This window comes from Pan troglodytes, chromosome 5 (assembly GCF_028858775.2).
Source record: "Pan troglodytes isolate AG18354 chromosome 5, NHGRI_mPanTro3-v2.0_pri, whole genome shotgun sequence".
Lineage (NCBI taxonomy): Eukaryota > Metazoa > Chordata > Mammalia > Primates > Hominidae > Pan > Pan troglodytes.
Window position 1 is genome coordinate 11,555,767 of NC_072403.2, and position 15,243 is coordinate 11,571,009.

The 15,243-nt window shown below is 43.1% G+C and overlaps 1 protein-coding gene and 1 pseudogene across 16 annotated transcripts in view; one reads left to right on the plus strand and one right to left on the minus strand.

The window, feature by feature from the left end:
• FARS2 (phenylalanyl-tRNA synthetase 2, mitochondrial) overlaps positions 1-15,243 on the plus strand; it is a 593,088-nt gene that overhangs the window by 336,471 nt on the left and 241,374 nt on the right.
• Positions 10,807-15,200, minus strand: LOC107974984 (heterogeneous nuclear ribonucleoprotein A1-like; annotated as a pseudogene).

The following is a 15,243-nucleotide window of genomic DNA, read 5'->3' on the forward strand; positions in this document are numbered from 1 at the left end:
AGCCGTGTTGCTGAGCCCCTGACAGAAACAGAAAGCTGGCAGAATGGAGCCAGCCCCTTCTCCTCTGTCCGGCCGGCAGCCTTCCTCCAGGGCCAACTGGAGGAGCCTCCTGGGGAGCTGCAGGCCTAGCTGAAGGGCAGTTTGCAGAGTCCAACCCAGTCTCCCACCGCAGAGTGCAGGAAGGGGGTTTGGAGCTGAGAGGCCACAGCTTAATTACTGCTTTATTAGCCCAAGAGCAAAGCCGAAGGTCTTTTCTGTCTTGTAGCTTTGAGCCCTGCACTTTTTCTTCTTGTTTCTTCCTCTCTAGCTCTGAGTTTGACCCTTTAGCTCTTCAGAGAAAAAGTCTAAAAGACTCTCAGCATTTCCAAGTGTCCATTTTATAATCCCTTCATACCTGGTGCCTAGGAGGTCTACCCCTTAATCCTTTGATGTGTACCTAAGGGGAAATGATGCCTCAGCTGAACCGCCAATCATGTGCTCTTTCTGATAGGTTTTCGCTTCTGTCGGCATTCTCTGATGGCCCTTCTCCCCATTTCCTGTGTCCCTGGTACCACAGCCAGATCAAGGCTGGTGAAACCAGAAATCATGAAAGAGAGCCACAGACTTTCTCATTCAAGTCCGCAAATGTTGGTTATTTCCACTGTGCGCCAGGCACTATGGTTAATAGAACGAGGGAGAAAATGTGATCCCTGCCCCTAACACTTGCCACCAAGTGACACAAACAGAAATGTAAACACTTCCCCAGGTTACAGACTGGGATGGTCATTGCCACAGCTTGAGGAGGTGGGAGAAGCAGATGGATCTGAACTAAACTGTGGTTGGCCATGAATGGAAGAGCAGTAAAATAGTAAACATGTATATGTTTACGATACACTTACCAACACTGACACCTTTAATCCCCACTGGCAACACCATGACAGACGACTGGAATCATCTCTCTTTTTGTAGATGGGAGATTGGGCGATTAAGGAAACACCCAAGGTCACAAAAACTAGCAAGTAGCAGGGCTGAGTTGTAGCGGCTGAGTGACCTCCCCCTTAGACCTCATTTGAAGATGAGATAAAGTAACAGTGCCTGGCAAGAGAAAGGGGGTAGTTAATTATACCTTACCTAGTATGGAGTTTTGTAATTTATAAGGGTTTTAAATATGTTACCCCATTTAATTTTCGTAATAATTCAATGAGGTAAGGATATTAGTCTTATTCTATAGGAGTCTACTGAAGCTAAAATAGGAATAGAGATGCCCTAGGAGACAGGAGAGGTGCCGCCACCGTTATACATTCAGCATATTCAGGGAGGCCATCAGGAAGAGGTGATGCTTTGTTGGTGTGCTGTGATTGATGGCTGAACAGGAGATTTGGGAGTCACATGCACCTCTGCTTCGATCCCAGCTCTCCTCTCGCTCATTAACCGTGCACCCCTGAGTGCAGTTGCTTCTGCACCCCCTTTCCCCGTCCACAAAATCTGGGCAACACCATCTGCCTTGCTCCATTGTGAGAATGGGTAAGTGAAAGTTGAAAACCTCTCTGTCATATGTAGGTACCAGCATATGTGATAGTTTCTGGAGAAAGAAGACATCCCTAAATTTGGTTTCCTGACTAGTGCTGTGTATGGAACCATTATTCATTTTGCATAAGGGAAATTAATCATTAAAGGGCTTACAATTTTAGCTCTTAATTGATGATTTTGCTTGTTCATAGCCTCAGCGACATTGCATAGGATTTATTTGATGGAACACTAAAAAGCTACTTTTCCAGATTCCAAATAGTTAATATTCTTAAACCAGCAGGAAGCCCATGGTCATTTTGAGAAACAGGAATAGTGATTTGGGTGGAGGTGAGATGTGAGATACCCTGCAAGTCGGATGTGAATGCCCCTGCCAGGTTCTCTTCTGGCCTCTAGTAACCAGTGGAATCCAAAATTTGGGTTGCACTTGGTCTTTTCAGTTTACAATGTAGGAAGGACAAACTCACTTATAATCTTTGTTAGGTTTCCCCTGCCTAACTTGGTTAAATCCAGCATGTCTCAGAGGTACTTGACAATGGCCCAGGGTTTGCACAGTCCCCCTCGTGACACCCTGTGGGATAGTTTTGGTCAGGTGACAGTGTGTGAGGTGCTGAGCACCCGCTTTTGCAGATGAGGAAACCTGGATGCAGAAAGCTGGCAGTTTGTGCCTGGTCAGGGAGAAGAAGGCCTGGCGCTGGCACTGCTGCCCTGGACGGAAAGCAGCTGCTCCAGAAAGCACTCAGTACCTTTTTCTTCTCCCTGCTAAGTTTGGCATTTGACCCAACAGATGGCCAAAAACTTGTAAATATTCACCCATGTTTTGTTATTTGAATGGACTGATCTTACTGAGACTTTTGCTTGCTGGATGGAAGGTGTGGCTGTCTTTGGGAAGGGGAGAGTGACCTGACTCCTTGAGGACTTTGGGCCATGTTTGCCAAGACAGCTGGGTCTGCTTCTGCTCCTGGTGCACAGTGCCACATTTTGCACTCGACACCTCTAAAATTCCCTTTCCCCTCTGGCCTATGAGCTCTTGGGAAGCAGGGAGGAAGTCTGAGTGGCTGAAGCAGCCATCGCAGGCAAGACACAGAGCAGCGCCTGATGTTCTTTTCTCTGGTCTGATGTTTGAGTTCTGCAGGCCACCGCCTGAGCTGAGAGCCGGCCATTTCTCCAGCAGCCCTCCAAACTCACAGCACTCTGCTAACCAAGGCATCGCAGCGGCCCGCTGTGAACTTTGGCGTAGGCTTTGTTGGACTCATTTGAATTTGGCCCAGAAGAAAATAACATTTCACATTTCTCCCTAACGTGGAGAAATTGAACTCATTGTCTTTTTTGTTGAAGTCTACTCTAATATTAAACAGGTGGAATTTTATTTTAAATATAGAAAAGCCAATTTTTAAAAACATACAAATGCATAAACCGTAGCCAATATTTCCTTGCATTACATAATTTCTCTAGCTAATGACTAACATTGATATCCTTTTTCCTTTAATTTTCTTTTTTATCTAGTACTTGATATTTAGAAAATATATGCTCTGTTGAAATTATGCAGCATAATAATACAGTAGCTACCCATGAAGCCGCCACCGGACCTGTGATCAATCTCACCAGTCCCTTGGGTCACCAAGAGTTTTCTTCCCCATCCTGTCTCCCTGCCACCCCTTTCCTTGCCCAGAGCAACTATGATGTTTTCTCTTAAAAATTTAGGTGAAAGATGGGGCAAGAAGGCTCATGCCTGTAATCCTAGCACTTCGGGAGGCCAAGGTGGGAGGATTGCTTGAGGCCAAAAGTTCAAGATGAGGCTAGACAGCATAGTGAGACCCCGTCTCTGCAAAAAAAAAAAATTAGTCAGGTATGGTGGTACCTGCCTGTAGTTCCCGCTGCTCTGGAGGCTGAGGCTGTAGGATCACTTGAGCCCAGCAGGTCAAGGCTGCAGTGAGCTATGAATGTACCACTGCACTCCAGCCCAGGCAACAGAGGGAGACCTTGTCTCCAAAATAAATAAATAAATAAATGAGTAAGTAAGTATGTAAGTATGTAAGTAAATAAATAAGTGGTCATGTTTAGCTTTTTGTCTTCTCTCCATTTCTACCCTGTAATTGAGAGTTGATGTTAGACTATTTTCTGGAAGTATCAATCAATAAATGTTTTCAGAAGTAATCAACTCAGCATAACCACTTTCCCTGGGTATTTCTGTCACCAAAAGGGGTAGAAAACAATGCTTCCAACACAGGCATAAGGTGAATGTCTACTGGGGGACTGGGGTCACTGCAGAGAAAAAACAGAAACAGTGTTAATTCTTTAGCACTATGGAGGTCAGGAAGAAATCGAAAACATGTAGTATCAAAGCATCTGGCCCCAAAGGACCACTAGACCAGGACATGGGGGTAGGGGTAGGGTGAGGAAGAAAGGAGGAAGGTCAGATTCAAGGGGGTCCAGTCTGTAAAAGGCCTTCCTTCTGTGAGATTTGGATGTTTGACATTTGCTCCAATTTTGAATAAGCCACTGGAAATCACGTCTTAAGTTCTTTGGGTTCATTTCAATTTGCTCCTTTTCCTCTGTACACTGGAACAGTCAGAAGGCCAGCTTTGTGTGGATTCAGGCAAATTCAAGTGACTTCGCTAGCTGGGCCTCAGTTTTACCTTGCAGCATATAGAGTCCCTATCAGAATGGGGGCCTTGCAGAGACTGAGATGATGTGAAATTAACAAGAAACTGTGAGCCAGCTCTGAGAGTTCATCCTCTAAGTATATTTGAGGTTAAATTCAAGGTTAGGGGTTCACAGACCTAGCTTCTCATTATGTGTGTTTTCACCTAGCATCTCCACTCATTTTAAATGAGGCAGATGGAAGGCTTATATCTGTCTCACAGTAAGCATGATTAACTGAGAGAAATTATAACCAAAACCATACGTGAGTTCACTTAAAGTACATGATGGCACAAGACCATGACGATACAGAAAAGAAATGCAATGGAAGATCTACACAGATGGGCAAACCTCCTGCAAATATTTTACCTCTGAGAGGAAAAATAGAGTGTGACAGTAATGCCGCCTCCAGAAAGACTAGTTATTTAACCGAAAAAAATGAACGTAAAAGATTAAGTGTTTGGTAAGTTCTGAAGATGAGATAGAGACAGAATAGAAAAGAGAAGTTCTCTGTATTTCTTCTGTCAATATATGTATTCATTTTTTGTTTTCATGAAAACGTTTGCAAGATTAATTTACCTGCTATACAATTCACCCATTTAAGGTCTGTAATTCAGTGGTGTTTTTTAGTATATTCACAGATATGTGATCTCCACAGTCAATTTTAGAACATTTTCATCACCCCACAAGATACTGTACTTTTGGCATTTTTATTCTGTATAAAATACCTGGCCAGATGTTCAAAGGCAGTGAAATATTATGAACTCTGGGCTGAGGTCGCCACCTCCTCTGCAAGCCCTTCCTTAACCAGAGGCACATGCGATATTTTATTTAACAAAGATTTCTCAGGCTTGCTTCTTTTTTTTTTTTTTTTTTTTGTGAAAAAGCATTAAGTTCAGGCAGGGGCGTTGAAACCTTGCTTCAGACCCTAAGTCCCCATGAAGATTTTGGAGCCACATGCAATGCAAATGGGCTCTTACTCCCCTGTCTAACTAAAGTAGCACACTGTAGCTCCATTTTCCAAATACATGATCTGTTTAAGTAAAGCATTCTAGAGCTGTAAGGCAAATATGAAAGGATTCAAAAAGACTTGAAAATCCGTTTCTTTCCTCAAGGAATTCACTAGATAGTTGGGGGACCATGATATTGAAACATCAAAAGTTAATTGAATACAAGGTTACCAAAATGATTGTTCCATATGATTTCATTATGGAAATACTTACAGAAATTCTATCAAAAGTTAGGTACAAATATGGGAAACATTACAATTTAGAGGGATGTGTAGAACTCGATGAGTCTCGTGTGGTTTCTTAATGAAGTAACAGAACAAAAGTTGCCTGAGTAGGAACTGTGCCTAACTCTGGCCAACACAGTATGCTCCTGGTACTCAGTGAAAGTAAGAATAAAAACAAAATATTGGAACAAAGTGAGAAAATCTGTAAATATCAAAGCAGCATGAAATCATAAGTTAAAACAACCTGAATTCATAAAGTACCAAACTCACCAGCCAAATTTGATAAGCAGTTTTTATTACAAAATGAATAGATGGAATTAAAAGTAAGGGCCATCAAACATTTCGATGGAAAACAAAGTAACTGATAGTGCATGCTATTTTTTATAGGTAAAGCTGATTTTTAAGTGAATTTAGATAAGAACACGATTGCATGGGCTATAAACAGACTGGAAGTGCTTATGACTCAAGATAATTAATCTAAAAGCTAAATTAATCATTCGAAAAGGAAATGTCATGGAAGACACCATAGGGATAAATGTTGGATTTGGTGTTATTTACATAATTGTTAATTAGGCTGAATAGACTACTTCTGGAAACAGTAGTAGAAACTTGGACTAAATGTTTGTGTCCCTCCCAAATTCGTACTTTGAGATCCATCCACCAGGGTATTAGGAAGTGGAGCTTTAGAGGGGTAATTAGTTCATGAGGGTAGATCTCTCAGGAATGGGATTAATGCCATTAGAGGAAGAGACAGCAGAGCTTGCAGCTCTCTCTTTCTCTCCCCCTGCCATGTGAAGATTCAGCAAGAAAGCCGCCATCTCTAAACCAGGAAGAGGGCCTTCAAGCACCCAACCATGCTGGTACCCTGTGGCCTCCAGAACAGTGAGAAGTAAATGTTTGTTGTTCAAGCCACTGAGTCTGTGGTATTTTTGTTACAGCAGCCCAAGCTATATCAGAGCCCTTAGTTTTAAATGGGAGGCCTTGGGGCTGGGCTCAGTGGTTCACACCTGTAATCCCAGCACTTTGGGAGGCCAAGGCAGGTGGATCACCCAAGGTCGGGAGTTCGAGACCAGCCTGACCAACATGGAGAAACCCTGTCTCTACTAAAAATACAAAAAAATTAGCCAGGCATGGTGGCGGGCGCCTGTAATCCCAGCTACTCAGGAGCCTGAGGCAGGAGAATCACTTGAACTTGGGAGGTGGAGGTTGTGGTGAGCCAAGATCACGCCATTGCACTCCAGCCTGGGCAACGAGAGTGAAACTCCATCACAAAAAAAAAAAAAAAAAAAAAAAGACGAGAGTGGGGAGGCCTCAAAGTACAGGGGTTAACAGCACAGCCTGGCCTTAGCAGACCTGCATTTGACCTTGGCTCTGCCACTTACTGGCTGTTGGACCTTAGACAGCTTAGTTAAGGTCTCTAAGTCTCAGTGTCCTCGTGGACACATGGAGTGGTAATGGTGGCTATCTCGTGGAGTTGTGCTGTGTGTTAATGAGATAATACACATTAAGTGGCTGGCACAGTCTCTGGCACACAGCACCCCACAAACGGTGACCATCGGTAATCATATAATCACAATCAAAATCAGGGGACGTGTGCTCTGATCTAGAAAGAGAACAAGTGCCATAAAAGCTGCAAAGTGGTCCTTTAACTAAACGTGGCCATGGTTAGAAGCTGACTCAAAGTCACCTTGACAATGCCATAACTGTGGAGAACTTGTGGAGAAAACAGAGACCCTCTCCTGTTTGACATGCATTGCAAATAATTTCTGAGCTGAGAAAGAAAACCAAAAAACACAGTAACTTAGCCTAAAGGGAAGGAAACCAGAGAATGACTTAATAATGATTGACTAGCATGGAAAAATTTGCAAGTGGAGAATGATAGTGCTCCCCTGTTTCAGTAACATTAAAAAGGAGAAGAGTTTTAAGGTAAGGGGAATATTTTGATGCAGAAAGAAACTTTACTGAAATAAGGGTGCTGCAGTACTGGGTTGAATTAACAACTGACAATGCTTTCTTGAGAATTATTAGCTTTCTTGAGAATGTTTATGAACAGATTCATGGGAGCTGAAGAATTTTTATTCAGTCATGGAATGATAAAAGGAAACCTCCAGCCGGGTGCAGTGGCTCCGCCTGTAATCCCAGCACTTTGGGAGGCTGAGGTGGGTGGATCACGAGGTCAAGAGATCGAGACCATCCTGGCCAACATGGTAAAACCCCGTCTCTACTAAAAATAGAAAAATTAGCTGGGCGTGGTGGTGGCCACCTGCAGTCCCAGCTACTTGGGAGGCTGAGGCAGGAGAATCACTTGAACCCAGGAGGCAGAGGTTGCAGTGAGCCGAGATCATGCCACTGCGCTCCAGCCTGGCAATAGAGTGAGACTCCGTCTCAAAAAAAAAAAAAAAAAAAAGGGAACCTCCCAGGATTTTAACCTTGGAAGGTGCGTGGAGACATTTATATTTCATATACGGGGGCTAGGCCCGGAGCAGGGGCCAGTTAGGATGGGGTAGCATTGTTAAACCAGAATCCCACTTTTTACCCCTCCCCTCCTCAGTCCCTTTTGGCACGCTTATAATTTATAACCGGGTCATGGACAACCATCAAACTTGTGTATCTGTTGTACTCTCCAAATCAGTGTTTTGTCTAGAACACTATGACGTCTGGGCTTTGTGAATATTATTTCATGTCATCTTCACCACAGTATGCTGTCTCCATTTTATAGATGAAGAAACTGAGGCATATTGGCCTCAGTCGTGTGTCAAGCCCACGGCACACCAGTCAGGGCCAAGGCCTGACCGATTTCGGCTGGTAAAGATACAAGGGGCCACTCTATTTTTTATTGTGTTATTTTTTGACACAGGGTCTCGCTCTGTTACCTAGGCTGTAGTGCAGTGGCGCAATCTTAGCTCACTGCAACCTCTGCTTCCTGGGCTCAAACAATCTTCCAACCTCAGCTTCCCAAGAAGCTGGGACTACAGGCATGGACCACCAAGCCCAGCTAATTTTTGTATTTTTTTGTTAAAATGGTTTTCGCCACGTTGGCCAGGCTAGGAGCCTCTGTAGATTTAGACAGCTTATTACTTACATAAATGCAGAAGGAAGAGTAGCCAAAGTTGCAAGCTCCCACCCATCACAAAAGGAGGGTCCTGAAACAAAGGGCGGGTATGTTAGTTTAGTAGGGCGGTCATAAACAGGTACCACAGCCAGGGTGGCTTAAACAGCAGAAACTTATTGTCTCTCAGTTCTGGAGGCTGGAAGTCTTAAGATCAAGGTGTTGGCAGGGTTGATTCCTTCTGAGGATCTGTTTTGTGCCTCCTTCACCTCCAGTGGTTTGCTGGCACGCTTTGGCATTCCTGGGCTTGCAGGAGCATTATCCCAGCCTCTGGCTTCATCTGCAGGTGGTGTGCTCCCTGTGTGCATGCCTGTGTTCAGATCTCCCCAGTTTGATTAGGATACCAGTCATATTGCATTAGGGTCCACTCCAATGATTTCATTTTAAATGTATTACCTCCGTAAAGATCCTGTCTTTAAGTAAGCTCGTATTCTGAGGTACTGGGGTTTAGGACTCCCACATTATCTTTTTCTGGGAGGGGAACACAAGTCAATCCATAACAGAGCCGGTGATTACAATGCCAGCTGTGACATAGCCCATTGCAGAGAAGCCAGTTAAAGGCTGCAGCTCAGAGGTTTTATATTCTATGGTACTATTCCAAGGAGGGAAGCCAGAGAGCCTCACACCCCTTCAGAACCTGGGATGTGAGGAGAAACTGCCTCATGACAGCCTCCCAGGGAAGTAGGGAGGTGGGTAGGAGATGGCTCCTAGCAGCTCCTTAAAGGCCTGGAACACCAGAGGATCACAAGACTTTATCCTTTCAAGACACAGATGAGCTGCGGTTCAAGTCTTTGCTTGGTGGCTTATGCGGATATGTGCGAGGTTGCCAGGGGGCCCTGACAGAGCCGTTCCTCTGTCATCGCTCGTAGGATGGGGCAGATTCTGAGCCAGGTCTGCCACACTCCCATCTACACTCCTTGAAGCTTGCTGTTTCCCTGGACACCAATTCTTACGTCGACTGGTTGCTGACATTTTGTTGATGTCTTGGAGTCACAGGTCAGTTTCCCCCCCAGAAAGCAAACTCTGAGGCAGAGATGAACATGCCAGAAAGCTCATTAGCAGGTGCTCGCAGGTTCAACACCTGTGGAAAGGCAGGGGTGGCAGCAGGAATGGGCAGGGGAGGAGGTGGGCTGCCGTGCACTCACTACCAGGCCCTCGGTGGACCCCAGGCGTCTCTGAAACCACAGAACTGTGAGCTGCAGGCAGGGGTTTCTCTTCTAGCCCATAAAAGGCAGACTTTTTAAATTTAAATAAACATGCTGCATTGAAAGTAGTTACCACAAGACAAACAATGATTGCCTTTATGTATGATTTTATCATAAAGTATATATTCTTAACAATATTGAGGTATACACAGTATATGTACATACATGTATATATCATGTTAGTAAAGTATGATTTTTGTATTTTTTAACTCCCTTAAGTCAGTCATCTCAGCTGTCTGTATTTGAACTGCATGACACACTTTTGAGTCTGGGTCATAGACCAGATCCTTATTCCGGTCATTGAATGACTTTATTGGGTTTGTGAATCCTAAAAGTTCTACATGAAAATCTGTATTTAAGAAGATATATACATTTCTGGAACAAGAATTTGAATCTGTTTTCATATTCTTGGGGAGACCTTTGTCCTCCTCCCTGACAAAGTTAAGAACCATTGTGTGAGGAAACAGAGTCATGTCGTGGCTGCTTTGTAGGCTGCACTTTGCCTGCTCCAAACACACAGCAGTGACAGATCAAAATCTAAAAAGCGAAAATGAAAAAGTCATAATCATGCCCCCTACTCCCCTAAAAAAGATATATCACTACAGACCAGAGACAAACGCAAAGCAGAGTGTGAAACCAGACGCTGTGGGCTGCAGGATCGCAAGCCGGGAGGTGGAAACAGAGGCATAGCTCTGGTGGCAGTAAGACTAAATGTGCCAGGCCAGAGCATGTACTCTGCTTGAAAGCGGGCAGGGTAGTGGTCCTGTCCTCTGATCTAGAAGGGAGGCCTGAATCACTGCCTGCCCTAACCTCTAGCCTATAGAAAGCTTTGATCCTGGGAAGAGCACAGGACAGAGACAAGGCCTCCTTCTCAGGAACTGAGCTAAGTACCCCATGTCGTCATCAGCCATATCACCATTGGGCAAGAACCCAGACCACCACGTCAACTCCATTCTGTGTGAGGGGTTCGAGCAGAGGAACCATAAAAACCTCTGAGCAGGGAGGGTGATCAGCAAGAGAACATTCACAATTATCTCCCATGCAGGCCAAGCCTGCCCACCCAAATTCCATGCCACGTGAGGAACTCTGACCTTGGGGTGTCAGCCATCCAAATCAGCAATCAGAATGTGAATTCACTGGAGACTAAAGTAAAATAAAAAAGCTATCTTGGAAAAAAAAATGCCTGATGCCCTCAAAGAGACCATTGGAGAAATAATAACCATTAAACAAAAAAGGAAAATTCTGAATAAGAGGCAAAAACTGGCAGAAATGAAGGGTAAGTAGATAAGGAAAAAAATTAGAATCTCAGAAATGAGTGATAGATTCATTAAAATAAAGAAGGAAAAACAGATGAGACTACTAGACTCAGTTGACAGGAGAATTAGGAGTTAAGACGCTGTTACTGAAGAATTCACCCAGAATGCAGCACAGACACACACAGAATAAAACCTAAACTAGGTCAGTTAAGAGGAGAGGAAGATAGATTCAGAAGCTCCGCAGTATGGATTATTGCAGTTCCAGGAGAGAATGAAAGGAATGGCAGAGAAGTAGGGCTGGAATTTTTCAGAATTGGAACAAGACGTGAACCCTCTGATTGAGAGCGCTCTCAGAATACTGAGCAGAATAAATAAAGATAAATGCAGACCCAGCCTCATCAGAGTCAAATTGCAGAGCCTTGGGGATAAAGCTACACCGCTTCCAAACTGCCTGGAAGGAAAGATAGATTACCTGTGAAGAAGTAGCACTGACTGACAGCAGACTCGTCACCATTACTAATAGGCGGCAGGGAAGTTGTCAGAGTGCTTGGGGAAGACAAACATGAAGCTAGAATTTTGTGTCCTACCAAATTATTAAAGTGTGAGGGGTTTCAGACATGCAAATACTGAGAGAGTTTGCCTCCTGTGGACTTTCACTGCCAAAAAAAACGGTTGAATGATACTTATCTGAGAGAGCAGAAGTGAAAAAGAAGGAAAGGTGTTAGGACTAGGAAAGGCCTAAGATTTTACCTCACTTGCAGGTTAACAAGGTACCGCTGCACTTTCATAGATGCAGCAGAAAGACAAGAGACTCCTGCCTCAAAGACCAAGGACTTTGTTACTCAGCACAGAGGTGGCGTGAGTTCTCTTAGCATTGGCTCTTCTAGTCCCCCAGTTCAATAGCGGGGAGGTGGAGCAGCTCTGGATGCTGTACACACACTGGGCTGGAGCACAGCTGAAAACCCTCAAGCTTGGGCACCTTCCAGTATTTCATTTGTCCATTTGCGTGTGTTTGTTTTTAGACCAGTCTTTTAAAGGGGCTATTAGTAAACCTGCCCAGTCTTTGTCCCTGAGGAAGACATTATGTTTATCATTCTGGTGAGGGAACAAACCAGCTTTCTGCTCCAGAGGGAGAGACTAACCATCTTCCAGTGCTATTTGGTGTACAAGCCACCACAAGTTTTATGAAAACTCCATAGAGCACTGTCCCCCAACAAAGAGGTGGAAAACAAGAAAAAATATGGAATTTAAAAATATTTTTAACTTATAATTAGCTGTTGAGTTAATTTATTGTTTTACCTGTGATTTTGTTTAGAAGATGAAACTCTAGACAAGAATAACCAGGAAGGGGGGCTGCTAGGGAAAATGAAGCTTCCTGTCTTTTTTAGTAGCTGAATAGAGACACTAAATAACTTTGTGCTTGGAACAATTTATTAAAGGATAATATGTGTGTGTGTGTGTGTGTGTGTGTGTGTATTTCTTAAAGAAGAGAAATACAATTTACTCCTTACACCAGGGGGAAAATATTAGAATATTTTGAAAATCAAGCAATCCAATAGGCACAGAAAAGGAGAAAATTTATGGAAAGAGGAAGACTGGTTAGCAGAAAACACAAATGAAGATGGTATAAATAAAATATATTGATAATCACAGTGAATATAAATAGATTAAAGTGACCTGTTAAAAATCTGAAGCCATTCAGTCATCATGACCTTGTTCCACCATCTCAAGCAGGAAGGAAGGGTGGAAAAGCTGTCCCCACTGAGGTCTGATGTTTTAGTCTCCACAGAATTGCCACAACATCTCATTGGTGAAACTGAGGTCATGCCCCCTCCTCGCCTGGCCAATGGTGTAAATAACCATGACTCGTTTATACTAGTCTTGATTAACAAGTCATGACTTTCATTTCCTGGGACTGAGGAGGGACCTTTCCCAGAGATCAAGTGGGAGATTTTATTATCTTTTTATTAGAAAGTGATAGATCAAGAAAATCAGCAGATAAAAGAAAGGATATAGAAGATTAGAATAATACAGTAAAGAATTGTGACCACACCAGAATGAGAGGTAATATACCTTTCAAACACCCCAAGAACATTGATTATATTGCTACTTTTTACTTGGGCATGTTTTTTTTTTTTTTTTAGTTTCCAAATATATGAATTTTATGACTTTTAACAAATATCTTTTTATTGTGAACTTCAAATTTAATTGCATTGATGTAGGAAAACGTAGTATTACTCATTCTTGGAACTTTGTTGTAACTTGCTTTTTAACCTCAAATATAAGGATATCGTTTCAAGACCATTGGAAATAGCTGCAGTGTGATAAATGTAAGGGTAAGAAGAGAGTGTTACAGGAGTGTTTACCATCAGTTTGCGCATGTCCAAGTCATATGCCTGGTAGGAAAACTTCAAATTTGGGATCACACATTTTTGCCTATGCCATTTCTATTCCTTAGGTTCATAGCTGTTTCTTGTTTACTGCCTTGGTTAGACCTGTGATGAGACAGAGCACTGCTGATGGTGGGTACCTAGTCATCAGTTTAAGTTTTCTGTTTTGAGTGAAATATCCATTTAATCCAAGTTTCCAAGTTCATTTTTACTAAATGGTTCAAAATATTCACCTATGACTTCTAAAGTCTCTACTGTATCTGTAGTTTTTTTTGAGAATTAAATCGTTTATTGATTACACATGATAATGAATGATACACAAACTTCATTCCCATCTATAATTTTATCTGGTTCCAGATTCAATTTAGATATATTGCATAGGATGGGCCAACAATCATTTTTATAACCAATAATTCCATGATTTTGCTTGGGTAATCCCTTTTAATGGTGAACTTCAGATCGCAACAGTAACCATCAGTTCACCTACACCAAGGTTTCTGAAGACAATGGCTTCTCCACCCAAGCAGGTTGTATATAAACTCCAAAAAGAACCTGGCATCACCCTGAAGGAATTCTAACTTCACACTCTTGGGGAAAATTTACCAAGATGGCTTCAGAGCAGACTAACTTTATACAGCACATTAAAAAAAAAAAAAAGACATTTATTCAGTATCACAATCAGACTATTACATTTAGCAATCAACAGCATGGGTGCCAAAAAAAAAAAATCTGTATTAAAACCCTTTGTTGGAATGCTTTACACTTTCCACAGAACAGAAACTAAAATAACCTGTTATACAGTTAGTCACAAATACAGTCCTCAGTTTTTTGCCCATACACATGAGTATTTGTCTAAAATATGTCTTCTTTGTAGCAGCTAGGCCCTGCCACCACTGTGCTTGGCTGAGTTCACAAATCCGTTGTAACCTGTAGCTTCCCTGACACTTCTCTGGCTCTCCTCTCCGGCTAAGCTTTGTTTCCTAATTAAAATCTTCTGCCACTGCCTTAGCTACTGCTGCTACTGGAACCGCCCTAGCCACCTTGGTTTCATGGTTTGGCAAAGTATTGGCCTCTACCACCATAGGGACCAGAGCTTCTGCCTCCAAAGTTTCCTCCCTTCATGGGTCCAAAATTTGAAGACTGATTGTTGTAATTGCCAAAATCATTGTAGCTTCCACCACCTCCAAAATTGCTTCCATCATTACCAAATCCATTATAGCCATCCGCCCTGCCACCATATCCACCACCATCATGGCTGCCACCAAAGCCACCATGACCACTGAAGTGTCCTCCATGACCAAAGTTGTCATTCCCACTGAAACCACCTCCACGACCACCACCAAAGTTTTCAGAACCACTTCATCTCTTTGGCTGAAAGAAGCACTCACCATCTCTTGCTTTGACAGGGCTTTCCTAACTTCACAGTTGTGGCCATTCACAGGATGGCATTTCTGAATGACAGTCTTATCCACGGAGTCATGGTCGTCAAAAGTTACAAAGGCAAAGCCCCTTTTCTTGCCACTGCCTCGGTCAGTCATGATTTCAGTCACTTCAGTTTTTCCAAACTGTTCAAAATAATCTCTTCAAAGTAATCTCTTAGGTGATGTTCTTCAGTGTCTTTAATGCCACCAACAAATGCCTTTTTCACAGTTAAGTGGGCACCTGGTGTTTGAGAATCTTCTCTTGAGACAGCTCTCTTTGGTTCCACAACTCTTCCATCCACCTTGTGTGGCCTTGCATTCGTGGCTGCTTCCACCTCCTCCGCAGTGGCATAGTGACAAACCCAAAGCCCCTGGAGCAATTGGTGTTTGGGTCTCTCATTACCACACAGTCCAGGAGCATTCCCCATTGCTCAGAATGGCTCCTCAGGCTCTCATTGGTTGTTTCAAAGCTCAACCCT